A 15,468-nucleotide genomic window follows, 5' to 3' on the forward strand; every position below is an offset into this window, starting at 1 on the left:
TGGTATATTAATCCATTTATACAGAAAACCTCTCCATAGACTTGAATGATAGTTTTATGTAAATACGTACTATATTTCACATCAAAATAGATGTGGATTTTAGTCTAATTAAAAAGAAAGCATTTACAACTATTGATGATTTCACAGTAGTTTATATTTAAAATATATTAAGAATCATATTTTAAAAATCCATTTAGAATCAATACATTTTCTAATCTGAGAGACTATTACTATTTGGATATCTTCAATATTTTTGTTATATAAAGAGGCCCTCATATTTGAAAATATTGAGAAATACTGTTCCACTCCATGAATAAATTATCACTAAAAAGTCAGGATTTAATATTAGAGCTTATCACTTAATTTTGAGGGTAAAATGATTGCCAGAAACCTGTGTTTTGGGTTCAACCATAACTTAAAACCATCTGGAAATTTTCTTTATTATCAGCTTTGTTCCTATTGTTCAAGCATTGTCATGCCCAAATTAACGCTAAACTTTACATGCATTTTTATATAGTGGCAAATGTGACAAAAGTTACATTCAGCTCAATGACCTTATACATCAAATTATAACTTTTGTTAAGACAATCTTTTTGTGAAGTGTATTCTTTTTCTTGCTTGAATTCCCAATTATTTTGGACAATAAGCATGTTAGAATTGGCTATCAGTAGTGCAAAGTGACATTCAGAATGTCTTGGTAGTTAGTTTTAAGAAGTTTAGTTTTGCACAATATTAAACCGCATTTTTATACTCTGACTCCAGGATTCTCCTAAGAAGAATCCAAATGGGATTTATCCCCTGGTGCTTGGAAATTCCAAAGTTTTCCAGCACAGGTACACCTGGTGGTTTAGGGTTATTTGTTGAAGTTTCATAATGGCACTTAAGTGTTCTGAGAGTAGATTAAAAAAAAAACAAAAACTTTGGTCACTTCAATTAACCAAACCATAGGATTCAAAATAATTAGTAGACTTAAATAAGACAGGATGGTGGAATGCTATCATTATTTTTTCTTTCATTACATGTATAGTACACATATTATGTATAATAATAATGTAATTATATATAACTCTTTAATATATTATATATCTCTCTATATAACTAAACTCACTGGTTGAATGAAATGCAGCCTCAATGGAGGTACATGTAAAAACAGTCAATGGACTGTAACAATAGACATAGATAGAGAGACTAAGAGTTCGGGGAGAAGGTTTGGAGGGGTGGAGGGACCAAGTAAAAAAGAGAAAGAACTCAAGGACATGGACAACAGTGTGGCAATTGTGGGGGTGGGGTGTGGGTGGAACTGGAAGAGAGTATAAGGGGGACAAAAAGTAATAAAAAATACAGTAAAAATGGGCTAAAAAAGATTCCTAGCAACTGTTTCTTCAATTATGGCACCTCTAATTGTGTCACATTTTAATTGTCTAAATCTGCATTATTTCTTCAGTATGGGTCCAAAAGAATGTTCATTGTAAGACAATAGAAAATCAATTTGAAATAAGACTCTGGGGTAAACCTTAGATGCATTTTTTAAAAGTTAACTTGGGTTTGATATTGGGAGTGGGAGAAGGGAGATGAGGAAGATAAATTGGAGCCAAGTTTATCATACATTTCATAGTTCTGTTAACCTTAGACATTGTCATGATGGTTTTTGAATAGAACATAAAGATACTGGCCAGGGGGTGGAGAGAGAGAGAGAGAGAGAGGAAGAGAAAGAGAAAAAGAGAGAGAGAGAGAGTCTGAGAAAGACTAACTCCTTGGAGTTAAATCTTGGCTGAGTTAGTTCATAGCTGTGTTTGAAACAAACGGTTTTGTTGTTGTTGGTATTTTTGAATTTGGTGATATGTCCATTTCCATCTGTGATATAGTATTATAAATGTCTTACAGGATTATTGGAAGTACAAAGTACAATATATTAAAATAGCACAGACTAGACATTATTTAAGAAAGAGCTTGCTTTCTTCTCCTCCTCTCTCTCCCTTTCCTTCTTGATCTAAGAGGGGAGAAAACCTACCAGAGTCTACCATAGAAAGTGATTTACAAATTTACCAGAATTACCATTTGGCAACTATTTTAGTAATAATTGATTTAGAAAAGAATCACCAATGAATGCTAAAACAAGCAGGTCAGTGTTAGTATTAGAAGAATAACCTGATATTTACATAGTCTCAGAGTATTTTCTCACAAGATACTTATTAGTTACAAAGAGCCTAATAGTACCCTTACTGCAGATAAACCTCACAGACACACCTTGAGTAAATGATCTAAGTTATCACCAGTAATATAAGTCATGTGCCTCCTGATACAACGTTCTTAAATGAATGCATCACTTTTATGGTGTACCTGCCAAAAATTTCATAACCTGAGTCTAATCATAAGGAGATAGCAGATAAACCCAAATAGAGTGACAGTATATAAAATATCCTTTGCTCTTTAAAAATATATTTAAAAAAGAAAAATAACACAAAAATCATACATGTGAGACCTGGAAAGGACATTTAAAAACTCTTTTGCTTGCAACTTTTAAAGAAAAAAACAAATTGAGCCTAGAATAATGCTACAGAAAATAATTTTTTCATGACACTTCTTAAAGTTGGTGTGGTAGAGTTTATTCAGGGAGATAACTACAATGGGGCTTTATAGTAGGGAAGAGAGATCGGGTTTAACTCTGATTAAAACAAATAAAAGAGGGAATTTATAACCAAGGGGAAGCGTGGGGTCAGTGGATGAAAATTACTAAGAGGAGATACTAGGCATAAAGGGGGATTCTGGCTAAATCGACCTAACAGGATTCCTGCTGAAGGTGGGCCAGGGGGATCAGACATTACCTGGGAGATGATGGAGGGTGAGGAACTCAGTTAGATATAGACTGTATTTGTTGAATGTGATCCAGTATCAACAATGGAGGATCCTGTCAAACTGTCTTAGCAGGATTCTTGCTAAAATTGAACGTAAAAAGATGAACACAGAATCCCAAAAGTCAAGGTCAGGTTGAGAGTTTAGAGGAGGCTGACTAAAGTTTGGTCAAGGAGAGAATATTTGTCAGTGGTTGAGTGACATATATCATGGGCTTAATACAAATGCCCATCCGTTTTGTTGAAACCATTGCACTGATAGAGATTTGAATGTTGTCTAGAATTTTTCAGTTCTTGTCAACTACCAACATCATTTCAAATGGAATGCTCTCTGCTTCCTAAAACAATTATTTTAGAAAGCTATCAAAACCCTGGCAATAAAAATAACAAAAATTACAGAAAATATAATTTCTCAAATTTTTCTCTGTTATAAAGAAAATTCAGCAACTCTTTTAGAATGGTATGTTTTCCCAGAAATTATATTTGTTTCTATGAGGTTATGTTAATCTGACCTAAACACTATTTAAAAATTATATATTTGCTCTAAGTTTGGCTCCTTAATATTTCTTTCTGCCAAAGACAACTTTTAATAACAGTTAATTTTAAACAATTGTTTAAAAATTAGCAACACAAATTTATTTAAAAAATCTCCATATATAATTGTTAATGGTGAAAATGGATATTTTTATTCAACCAAAGTATGAAGCTAAGATGCTGCATATTAAATAATTAAAATACTGTTATTTTGTAAGAAAGCTTAAGATAAAACATAATAAACCTCAGATATACTTGGAACAGTTGCTTTTTCAGATTCTATAGAAATATTTCACATATACCAGAAAGCACCTGCTTTATATTGGTAAGAGGCATTCAATAATTCTCACTAAATTATATAAAATTCATACTATCAAATCAAATTCATTTTACAACAAAATATGAGCTAAAAACTGAATTCACAGAGAAATCCAACATGGTCTATAACATAAGCAAGTTTACAGTCATGGAAGGAGTTTGGCTTAAATAGGTAACCACAATTCAGCACAACAATTGCGTTCATGGAGCTAAAACATAGTATAATAAGAACAGAAAGAGGGATTAATGAACTGCCTTAACGAAAATAGGAAGAGATTTTATAGAAAAGTGGCATTTCATCTTGAGTTTGAAAGATGAATATAACATTCAAATGAAATTAAATTTCCAGGTATTTGCATTTTTTAAAATAAGAAATGAATGAGGCCATTTTGCGATAAGCTTCGTCCAGAATTTCATGTATGATTTTGTACAGTAGAGAGAAAGAGGTAAATGGTCAGGTGGTTTGGGCTAACTTGTTTTAAGAAAATTTTAAAATTTCACCCATGTGTTTGAAGATTTCTAGAGAAAAAATAAGCCAGCTGTATTTTTAAGAGATGAGATTTGTTACTTGAGTATTTTTTCCTTAAAAAAACCACAAAATTAGACATAATTTAGGCTAGGACTAGAGTTAATTCTACAAATATTTGTTGACGTTAATCATGTCACTGGGACATAACATAGCAATTCCATGCTACTAATTTTACAAGCCAGAAAGAAAAAAAAAGAACAAAGCAGGCAATGAAATCTGTATGTAAATATTTTATCTCTTTGATACAGTTGTGTACGTCATGGGAACCAGATATTATCAACCACACAAACGTATTTCTGATTGCTCACGGCACAGTATTTTACATATAAAAAGTGATCAAGAGTTGTTATCTAAATTCCACGCAAGAGTTCTGAGTCAGAGGAGAATGAAAGCACAACTGGCCAATGGAATTAGAAAAGACTTCATGTAGGAGGTGATAGTCGAGTTACACTTGAAAGGTCAGTAGGTCCAAATAACATGTGAAAAGATGCTCAATGTCATTAGCTATTAAGATAATACAAATCAAAGTCATGAGACAGCAGTTCACACCCACTAGGATGGTTACAATAAAAAAGACATGTAAGAGTAATGGCATGTCTGTAGAGAAATTGAAACCCTTTTGTAATGTTGGTAGGAATGCAAAATAGCACAGCTGTTTTGGAAAATAATTTCGCAGTTCCTCAAAAGGTTAAACATAGACCCACTATGTCCCAGGTATTCCACTCCTAGGTACATACCCAAGAGATACAAAAATGAATGTCCACAAAAGGACTTGTACACAAATGCTCATAGCAGCATGTTCATAATAGGCAAAAAGTGGAAGCACCCTAAATCACCATCAAGTGATAAATGAATAAATAAAATATGGTATAGGTTTCTCTCACTATCCAAAATTAGAGTGTTCCTATTAAAACTGGTTTCTATGAAGTCAAAATGTCATAAAGCAAAGTAGTGACCTTAAGACACATTGTGCTAACGGATGCACAAAACAAATCAAGATAAAGCACAGATGCTCACAGACACACTTCAAACTTTTGAAAATCTAAGGATACATATATATATATACACACACACACACACATAAGTATATATGTATATATGTATGTGTATATTTATACACACAATGGAATATTATTTATCAATAGAAAAGAATAAAGTCTAATTTATGCTACAACATTGATGGACCTTGATGACAATATGCAAAGTAAAAGATGGTACAAAAGATTGTACCTTATATTATATGATTCTTTTTATATGGAAAATCCAAAATAGGTAAATATATCGAGAAAGAAAGTGTATTAGTGTATTAGAGGGAGATAATGGGATCTATTAGCAATAGATGTTTTGGGTTTTTTTTTTTGATATAATGGAAATGTTCTAAAGTTAATTGTGGTGATGATTGCACAATTCTTTGAATATACTAAAAACCATTGAGTTGTACATATTGAGTGAATTATTTAATATATAAATTATCTTTTAGTAACACTGACACAAATATATAGAATTCGAAACTCCATCCATAGAGCAGGGTAAGGGCATTCTAACTTGAAGGATGGCATGAGCAATGAAGAACAGAGATGAGGAAGGTCAGGATCTTTGGGGAACTAGTGAATTATTTAATGACTACCACTAATGTGGCAGATAGAATTCTAAGATGGTCGGTCCCCAAGAGTGCCTGGCCCTGGTGTACACATATTCATCCTTTTCTCACTAAACATGAATCTAGGTGTTGCTGCAAAGGGACTTTTCAGATGTAATTTAAGCCCCTAATTAGTTGCTTTAAGTTAATCAAAGAAAAGATTATCGTGGGTACACCTGGCCTAATCAGGTCAGTCCTTAAAAGAAGTCGGGGAGATTCTAAGCAGCAGGAATGTTTCACCTGCTGGCCTTGCAGGACTGTGCTATGAACTGCCCATAGCTGCAGCTGATGTTACAAAGACTGGAGAGTGACCTCTGTGATATGACAGTGGTCCCTGACGGACAGCCTGCAAATACATGTTTTGCTTCAATCCTCTATTTGCCAAGAACTCAATTCTGACAAGTGAGCCTGGAAGAAGACTGAACCTCACACGGCATCACAGCTTGTTTGCATCTGGATTTCAGCCTGGTGAGATGCTGTACAGAGAAACAAGTGGGTCTACACCCAGGCTGTGACCCAGAGAAAAGATGAGACAATACATTTGTGTCAGTTAAAATCATTAAGTATGCAATCATTTGTTATACAGCAATATAAAACTAATATAACTGCAGAGTGAAAAAAATGCAAGTCTAGAAAAATATGTAGATTCACCTTCAATGATCGGTGGTTTATAATTAATTTCTTTCCTTTCAAATTTGTTAGCATAAAATGATTAAGGCATTACTTAGTTTTATGTGTCTGACTTTCAAATTGTGTTTAGAATATATGTGCACATTTTTATTAATGCCAACTTTTTCTTTGATTCAAGCTGTAATATGTTTTCTATTTTACAATTAGATACAAATATTTGTTGAATATTTCTGATAATGTGCCAAAATATGTTGCCATACTTTTGCTTTGGAGAATTTGGAAACATTAATTTTCATGTATTGATCTTTTATTTTAAAAGTAATTGGTGTATTAATGTCTCTTGAATCACCATCTCTGAGTAGTCTATGAAATACAAGTTATAGTTGAAATAAAAATAATTTTTATTACTTTTCATGAGCATTTTACATGTATCACATGCATATTGTAGAAATTTTGAAAACCTTAAAAACTAAAATTTATTTAGATTAGAAAATATATTTGAAAATATGACTAATAACATAGTTGATTACTATTCACCTTTAAATTCCTCTATGTATACCTCTCCACACTTAAATATTGCAATCAATTTGAAGTGCTTTTGTGGCTACTTTTCTATCCGAATGCCACAAATATTTTACATTATTTTTATTGTCCAATATAATACTCTCTAAAGGTATAGATGTGTATGTAGTAATCACAAACATTCTTTAAAAAAGTGAGAAAATGCAAATAAACCTAAAAAAGTAGGATTTTAAAATTGCCTATAATATTATCATCCTGAAATATATGTACTTTTATTTGTAAAATGGAATCGTACCTCTCATACTTGGTTATTTGTTTTCTTTTACTGCTGGAACAAATTAAAACTAACGTGGTGGCTTGAAACTTTACAATTCTAGAGGTCCAAAGTCCAAAAAAGGTTTCATTTGGCCCAAAGTGTTGTGTGGCAGGCTACATTCTTTCTGGGTTTTCCCTTGACTTTTCCAGCTTTTTTCAGCTGGTGATATTACTTTTCTTGTGCAACTGCCCACCCGAGCTTTTTCATCTTCAAAGCCAGTAGCGCAGCGTCTTCAGATCTCTCTCTGACTCTGACGCTGACCCTCCTGCGTGGTTGTTTCATTTGTAAGAACCTTTGTGATTACAGAGTCCACTTGGATAATCCACAACAGTTTCCCCTTCTCAAGGTCAGCTGATGAATGATCCTATCTGCACCTTTAATTCCCACGTTGCCATGTAGCATAGTATAAATAGATTCTGAGGATTAATTAGAACATGAATAGCATTGAAGGGCTATTATTTTGCATGCCATTCTTGATATTTGCTTTTCACATAGCACCATATATTGCCTTACCTAATTCATACTTATCATTATTTTAAACCATTTCATAGGTTCCTTTATATGGATGCACCAATGTTTATTTTATCAGACTATTTCATTATTTGCTGTAGTTAACCTGCTTTTTTAAATTTTTTACTATTATAAATTAGCAATTTATAATAGTAAATTATTACTATTATATACATGTAGCATAGCCATTCAATCATTTTATTCATCTTATTATTAATACCATATGCAGCAGCTAGAAAAACTGAAAACACCTGTGATTTCCACATGTAAAAACATTAGAGGTCAGTGGTCAATACAAGTTTTGAAATTAGATACCTGGATTCAAATCCCTGTATCATCACTTACTATGTTTAATCTTAGGCAAGTCACATAATCATTATGAACTTCAGCTTCCCCATTTGCAGTAACATCTGCCATTAAGATTGCTCTAAGAATCAAATGTATTGATTCTGTAAAGTGCCTAGAAGAATTATTGGCCTACACTACAAAATCATCATTGGCCACCATTATGGTAGGTGATGGCCATGCAGAAATGAACAAAACATTCAAAATCCCTGCCTTTGTGAAATATAAACTCAGCCAGCTGATGAATCTTAGGCAAGTCCTTTTCTATCGAAATGATAAATTCCTAAGCACAGAATTAATAGATAAAATTACACTATAAATTTAATGATTTTTGGTAAGTAATATGAAGTGTATAATTTATGATCTATCCAGTGTAACTCATTTGGTTTTTCCTTATGATTTCATTAGCAAGAACTGACACTAAAATGTTACATGGTTATACATGTAAGCAATCCAGTGTTGGCCTTTATTTTAATGAGAATGATTTAATATGGCCTGTTTTTTTCATTTAGAGAAACAAAACTCTTGATTAGATTTTAAATTATTCATATAATTCATTATTCAAAAACATATATTGACTTTTATTGAATTTGCATTTGGCAGTAACTGAGATGGATCTTTTTCCTCCTCCATGATATATGAATGTAGCAGACATTAATATATATCCTAAAATCCATTAAGATATATCATCTAGAAAAATGCTTACTCTGTCATAGTCTTAGCTCTATTTTCTTAGAAAACAATACACATTTGGTAATATTTTATTGGATAATGCAATCTCAGTGGGCAGACTCAAAGAAAACACAAAATGAAGCAGGGAAGGAGGTAAAGCAAATATAAGGAGATATATTCTTGAGTGGCTACACTTAATAAGTGAGGTTAATTTTTGGTTTTGCAAGAAATCTTAAGAGGCCTGGTGGAACACGGCATCTAGGGGGAAGGGAGAAAAACGTATTCCCCACTCTTCCCTGTCACCCGTATCTCATTCAAAAAGTTCATTCTAAAGGGCCTTAATTTATGTGCACTTTCTTGTTGCAGGACCTGCTCTCTATTACAGGAAAACACCAGAGTAAGTCACAGCCGCTGCAGGGCAGTGTTCCCAGTCAGGTGTGGCATGTGGCCTCCATATTGGGTGGTAGCACACAGCCTGTGAGGTTCCCTCACCTACAGTTGTGACCTTGGAAGCCATCGTGTGGTCTGCATAAAACAAGCTTGGTAAGCATAAATGTGTGGGGGTGTGTGTGTGCATGTCGGTCATGGGGTTACAGAGAAGGACCCCATGATTTTATTAAGGATCCACCAGTACAAGCATGTGGCGTTAGCCTTTAAATATATGATGGATGCATTAAACTTTGCTCTGGTGTATTTTTCCAAATTCTGTATTACTATTTTATTTTAATTGGTATGCAGGAATATTTTAGATAGCACATATTTCTTTTTTTTTTGTCTTCCTCCAATATGAGACTTTTACAGTATTTATGATATTTTAAAATTCATTCATTGTGATACCTGACATGCTGAGGTTTTCAGGCATTGCTATTTTTCATAATTCTTTAGTCATTTAAAAAAATGGGATGCAGTTGCTAAGCAAGTAAGCTAAATTTAATATATGGAAATAAAGTACTTAAAATCATCACAAATTTTATGCTGAAAATAGTATAGTTTTCATTTGTATTTTTGTAATATTTCATTTTCTTTTATAGTATACCATGACCAAATTAGTTACATTCAGGGAATGCAAAACTGGTTTAATGTAATTTCTACATAAACATATTAGAGAAGAAAAAGCATGACAATTTCAAGATCTAGAAAGGTTATTTCATTAAATTCAATACCATTTAAGATTTTTTAAAAAGGTTCTCAGTTAACCAGGGACCTAGGGCATTTTACTCAAGATCAGTAGCCCTAAAACTCTTTTTCATTAAATAGGAAGAGTAGTTACTCCTCTCTCACAACTGAAACTTTATGTTCTTTGAACAATTTCCCATTTCCTTCTTCCCCCAGCCCCTGGCAACTACCATTTTGTCTTTCACTGATTTTGGTGATTTCAGATACCTCATTGAAGAGCAGTCCTACAGAGCTTACCCTTTCTGAGGTGGTGAATATGGCTGTTACCTTGGTAGTGATGCTGGTTTCATGAATGTTAACATATCAAACTCATCAAATGTGTACTTTAAATATATGCAGGCTTGTATAACAATTATACTTCAAAAAAGGGAAGAGTGAAATTACTATATACATATTGAACACTCTGAAAAGTAAGTAACAGCCCTGGCTGGTGTGGTTCGGTGGATTGTGCACCAGATTGAGAAGCAAAGAGTCACTGGTTCAAATCCCAGTCAGGGCACGCGCCTGGGTTGTGGGACAGGTCCCCAGTGGGGGTCGCTCGAGAGGCAACCACAGATTGATGTTTCTCTCCTTCTTTTTTCCCTCCCTTCCCCTCTCTCTAAAAATAAATAAATAAAATAAAATCTTTAAAAAAAAGTAACATATCAGTGAGGCCTGATGCATGATAAGTCCTCAATCATTGTCAAGTTTCAGTGAAGGTAAACAAAGAGCACAGAAGTGATTACAGTAGAGAAAATGTTAATAAAATATTAATTTCACCAACTATTAATAACTAAAAATGAAAAAAGAAACTCTTTTTATAGAAATTATAAGCGCAGAAAGCAGCTACCCATCCCTAAGGCAGGAGCAGGGAAAGGAAGCTGTTGGGGTTGTTAGGAACTTGTAGAAGAACTCTGAACACCCAGCCCTCTGAGGAGGGGGTGTTTCCTGACTGGAGCTGGTGTTTCAGGGACCAGCAGAATGGCCCAAACAGAGCTGCGACTCCCACTCTAAGGAAAGGGGTAATGGTCTCATAATGTTGTTATCTCTAAGGGAATGTGATGCACCTGGTAGTAGGAATGAAAGAAAAACTGCAAACTAATTGTTTTAACTGGAACTGTCTTTGCCAGAAAGAAGTACCACTGAAGGGGTAGTGCAAACTAAACCAGGAAACGAACAGAAAAAAACAATCCCTTTATCTTTAAACCTTCTGCAGCCATTCAGTCTCTCTATTGGAGGGGTTGCCAAACTTTGTGCTGCTGACTGGTACCGGTTGGGGCCTGTTAGGAACGAGGCCACAAAGCAGGAGGGGCGTTTGAATGTAATGCGCTTGAATCATCCTGGAACCATCCCTCCCAAGCCCCTGGCCCTGCACCATCCATGGAAAAATGGTCTTCCCTGAAACCGGTCCCTGGGGCCCAAAATGTCGGAGACTACTGCTCTATAGCACCCTCTAGGGACAGAATTTAAAATGGAGTCAGCTGGCAACGGAGACCCGTGCTATATATGTTACGGTGTATACATGTGCGTGTTATGAATACAGAGTTTACAATGAAGTAAATACTTTGGAGGGAATACAATACTCTGAAGTTTATGTATTTTTACTTTTGACAAGGATCTCATCAGTTTGAAAAATATTGGAAGCAAATTTGATTTCTCATACGCTCACACAAAGTGATTTAATTACTTATTTTTTTAGGAACAAAATACTAAAGTGCTATTTTTAAAATTAATGTTAAAATATGAATGACTGTCATGTAGTCAAAAGTCCATTGGACAGAGACAGAAACAAACGGGAGAATTTGAGAGTTAAGAGAACTGGGTTTTGGTACAAATTTTGCTAAATGTAGTGGATAGGAAATGTGGCATAAATAATTTTTTCTTACAGGTCCTGTTTTTTTCACCTATTAGATGACTTAACTAGACAAGGTGGCCATTAAAGTCTTCTCTCATTCTAATATTCTATGAACATTTCCCATAAAACAATGTCGCAGGATTTGTTTGTTCACTACTTATGTAACAGGGTGCAGAGTGGGAGTCCCTGAAAGTAGGTAGGAAACCCCCACAAACCTTGGTTTGTGGCTTTTAAGATACTTTGCATAACAATGGCAAGTTAAATGCTGTGCTGCCACCCCAGGCAGAGGCATACAGGACTTTGGGCGCCTTCAGGGACTTATGACAGAGCTGGGGGAGCTTATACAACACCTGTAGGAGAGGCACAGCTGGATGCCCCTGCATCACTGAGAACTCTTGCTCTGACTAAAGATGGCAGCTGAAAGATGGTAAAAGATACAGGGGGACTGGCAAAAGTAGCACATTTTAAGAGGGGCTGGATATCAAGTCCCATAGGAAGTTCTGGGCTGAATATTTAAAATAAGAGCAGGCCGAAAGAGAAGAAGAAAGTAGTTACAGGGTTTGAAAGGGTGTAGGGAAGGGGCCCCCATCTGCCATGAGGTCTGCTGTGTAAGCAGAAGCCATGCACGTTGGAGTGGAGATCCACGTGGTTTGCAGTAAGGGCAGGAGTGAGAAAGAGGAAACCTGCTGGGAAACCTGCCTGGAGAAGATGGCGGCAGAACTGATACAGGTTGTGCAGGGACCTGCCCAACCAGGTACGGATTTGTGGGAGATGCCTGGAGCTGATCTGAACTATGACTAGGAATGCTGAGATGTAGACTTCTGCTTTTCTAAAAGACGGTACCTCTGACTGGCATATTCTGAAATCAGTCTGGTTTGGCAGAGAGAGGCAGGACCGGACTGTGTGTTTTTGGGTATTTTAAAGGGAGTGGGACTTAGCGGCAGAAATCCACCATTATTTTAAATCTGAATAACCTTTAAATAAACAACTGCTTTCCGTGTTCACTAAACCCTTGCATTGGGAGTCACACTTCTTGGCGGTGGGCAATCGAACTCCACAGCTGTTCCAGAACCGCACTGGCAGGGCTCTGTAACCCTTAGTTAATAGATTTATTTTAATTTGATATAAATATTTTAGACAGTCATTTCTGGGCCCTGGAAAGTTGGTAATAACATAGCTACATTGTTCTGAAAAGTTCATTTTTTGTATTTTTAGCTCCTATTCATACCTGTATTCATCTTTCAAACTACTTGATGGTGTCATGGCGTGATTTCATTTTCCCTTCTAAAATGATCATAGATGAATAACTAGAATGACTACTGTAGCTATTCTCTGGCTTTTATGAAGGTATTTACAAAATTATTCTTAAACATCAAACATGGTCAAGACCAGAGTTAAATAATATCTGCTGCTGACTTGGTATTTTTTGGTCTATAATTTTGCGTATTTCTTTAAATACCACCTTTCTGAAAACAATAGGAAAGTTTACTTATCAAGGACTAAGTAAAATACTTCTTTTAAAAAATTAGTGTAGGAGTTGTTTTGGTTAGAAGTTTAGACACAGGCAAGAATTCTAATTAAAATACTTTCACAGTTTTTCTCATTCTATTGTTGTTATAGGAGCAGATTCATACTTACCCTCAATTTTATCTTGTTGGTAGCAAGACATTAAATCTCATAGAATGTGATCAAATTTATATCAACTTATATGAACTTATGTTAAACTCATATATTTTATAAGTTTCCTAACCATCAGTGTCTTATTTGTAACATTTTCCATTGTTTTTCTCTACCTATACATCTAGAATTATTTAAAAAACATACCACGATACATTTAAACCTGAAAGAGTTGAATCTAGTTGTCTTTTTCATTTAACATTAATGCTTACCCTAGTATTTTCTTCAGAGGATATGAGTTCTGGAATAAACTGTTAGTCATTTATCACTGCCTTTTCTCTTCGTCCTGTATGACTCTCTGCTTTTAAATGCTATCTACTGTTTTGAAGCACTCTGTGTATTCTAGTTTTCTTTTCTTCTAGTCTCGAGTGCATATTAAATTTTTTAGTGAAAGAACAAACATAATCACATTATGATTGATGAAAATATGTCACCTATTGAATCACTTAAATAAATGGTCATTATATAGTTTCTACATATACAAAATATGGAGTTTAGCAGAAAAAAATGATGGAGCAAGGAAATGTTGACTAGATAAATGATGCACTCTGAAAATTTCGTGACCAAATTGGTTCTCAAATTCATCTACATGTCAATAAAATCTGAATAATATGAATGTTTTGAGCAACTGAAAATAAGCTGTAAAAAAGCATACATAACAATCAGCAAGAAAATTCAATGTACTTTCTCAAGATTACAATTTCCAGCTTTTACATTTAATTGAACTTAAATTTTATTAACACTTCTGGTTTTAAAACGGAAAGTACTGCATCCTGGGAGCCCTCTCCCCTCAGGGATAAACTGGGAGTGCTGCTCACTCTGGAAACCAGTCGGTTCTAATGTCTAGATAAGAGATGGAGCTTGTTTCTGACCCCTTACAAAAATACCATGGGAAACTCATTTAACCTTTCTTTCATTAGTTTCAAATTTGGAAAAAAACACATTTCTTCTGTTTCTAAAACACCGTGACTCTATAGGTGGTTGGGCCCTCACATGGGAAGGGATGCAGTGAAACGTCCTCCCGCTGACTATCTGCAAATTAAAACAAAAATGAGTCTTGCCTCATTCACAACAGAGAATGCTATAAATCAACTGTAAATGCCTCACTGAAGCTATGGGCAGCACTAGCCTGCTGCTCTCTCTTCTTGGCTACTTAACTGCCGTCTACACACTCAGATGCTCAAGGGACAGTGAGTACGTTGTCTAGTCAAAGTTCCAAAGCACTTGGGAAAAAAGTGGAGAACCATTATATGTGAAAAAGATATAGGAACTTCCTTGGAAACTTCTATGAGATACTTTTGAATTAGAGTATTTGAGTTTGCTGTTGTACTTGACAATATATTTGAGTAAGTTTTCTGAAATTCTCTGCATCTTTATAGCTTTAAACAGGAATATTCAATAGTGCCCTCAAAGAGACCTCAAACTTCTGATTTCTTCCTGCAGTTTTTTTACAGGTTATCTTTAGCATGGCTCTGCCAACATACGGGAGAAACAGGGATGAAGAATCTAAAGAATATGTGAAACAAGGTCATTTCTGGATTTCTACTTCCTGAAGAAAATCTGGAGACACTGCTCCAAAAAAGCAATGATTTCTTGTATAAACATAATTTTCATCATGCTTATCTTGTGTACTTGAAACAAGAAAAATATATAAGGGCAAAAATAAATTAAAGAAATAAAAAAATGTGTTATCTAAACCCAGAATGAAAATATATTAATGGTCAGAGAGTCATGCTGAGGATGGCTGATGATATTGGTGTAAAGTAGTATAAATAAATTTTAGAATAAACTAGTAATTTGGAAGAGTGTCAAAGTGGTCAAAAACCTCCAACTGGCTCCTGGAACAGTCAAACTAAAATATTTTTTGAGGACAGAATATCTCAACTTAGACCCTCAGGTTTTCCATAGATTAAG

Source organism: Pteronotus mesoamericanus, unplaced genomic scaffold (genome assembly GCF_021234165.1).
Source record: "Pteronotus mesoamericanus isolate MK-2021 breed Mesoamerican mustached bat unplaced genomic scaffold, CSHL_Meso_final contig_291, whole genome shotgun sequence".
NCBI lineage: Eukaryota > Metazoa > Chordata > Mammalia > Chiroptera > Mormoopidae > Pteronotus > Pteronotus mesoamericanus.